This window comes from Aplysia californica, unplaced genomic scaffold (genome assembly GCF_000002075.1).
Source record: "Aplysia californica isolate F4 #8 unplaced genomic scaffold, AplCal3.0 scaffold00594, whole genome shotgun sequence".
Lineage (NCBI taxonomy): Eukaryota > Metazoa > Mollusca > Gastropoda > Aplysiida > Aplysiidae > Aplysia > Aplysia californica.
In genome coordinates this window covers 242,400-243,761 of record NW_004797864.1, presented here as the reverse complement: position 1 = coordinate 243,761, position 1,362 = coordinate 242,400, and positions in this window count along the sequence as shown.

Below are 1,362 nucleotides of genomic sequence, written 5' to 3'. Positions count from 1 at the left end.
CATGCCCCCTATCCCTCCCCCAACCCCAACACCCGCACTCTTTCTGTTCACAAACACACACACACACACACACACACACACACACACAGACGCAATTTTCATTTCTCGTGGACTCGTGGTCCATAAGCTATTTACGTCTTTGAGATTCCACAGCAAGCTGTTGCGTTTTAGGCTGCAAACTAGATCAGCTGCGTGCTCTCAGATTGAAGATCCGAATTCAAACGTTGTCTGTATTCCTTTGTCGTTTATTTCTGGGGGTTTTTGGGAGTATTTTTGTATTTAGTATCGAGGACGGGAGGGAAAGGGGAGGGCGAACAAATCACTCCGCCATCGATATGACTTACAATGTGTCTAGTAGAGCGGGCAATTCAGCAACAACGAAATGACAAGTCTCTCGACCGGCATCCGTGGTGCAGCGGAAAGAGGCCTAGCTATCGCCCGAAGAAGCCCTGCGTTCAATTCGCGAGGGAGGAAAATTTTTTTGCAAGTATCTCGATCTGCCTGCTGGGAGCCTGTATATTTTTCAACTGGAGTTGACACCTTTGACACATGTTTGTATCCCGGACACAGCATTTTTAGAAATCGGTTAATGAGCTTTCTTAGCACCATTTGTCCCAGTCATGTCCTGGACGAGCCTAAATATGATCAGACGCTGAAAACGGCATTAGTCTCATATATCAGAACCTATTTCATGCCCCTCCCTTTTACTTTCCATCGGACAAAAGCCTTTTACGATCGTCAATACAGGAAGATTATCGAGGGTCAAAAACTCAAGCCTCGACAGGGAAGAATCCCTAAAAACTGTTTTTGTAAGCAACTTGTTGAATCTGACAAGCATTCAAATGTCATTTTAAGTATTTTAAAAAATGTTGTGTTTCTTTTATAGATGGAAAAAAAAAAACCAACAACATTATTTATCTACGGGGCGCGTGCCATTTGTAAAAACGTCCAGGACTGTTATTCTTTTTCGACTGAGATGTGAAAAGGAAATGAGTAATCTTGTTGAAAGAAAATAGAGGCTTCCGCACTAACATAAAGGCAGACACGCCTTTTTTCTTTTATTTGTTTTACTTTGTTCTTTTTTTTTTTTTGGTTTGGTTTTTATATGCACACATTAATTTATTCATAAAGGCAGCATCGGCACCTGTGGTGTAGAGGATAACACTTCGCTGTTTGCGTGCAGGAGACTCGAACTCGATCACCCAATGGGAAGAATTTGTGTTGAGGATCTCAGTCATTGTGTTGGAATGTTGTATTTCTCTTAGCCCTGGCTGACCCTAGCAAGGGCAAGGGATGGGTGAGACAGAGAGAGAGAGAGAGAGAGAGAGAGAGAGAGAGAGAGAGAGAGAGAGAGAGAGAGAG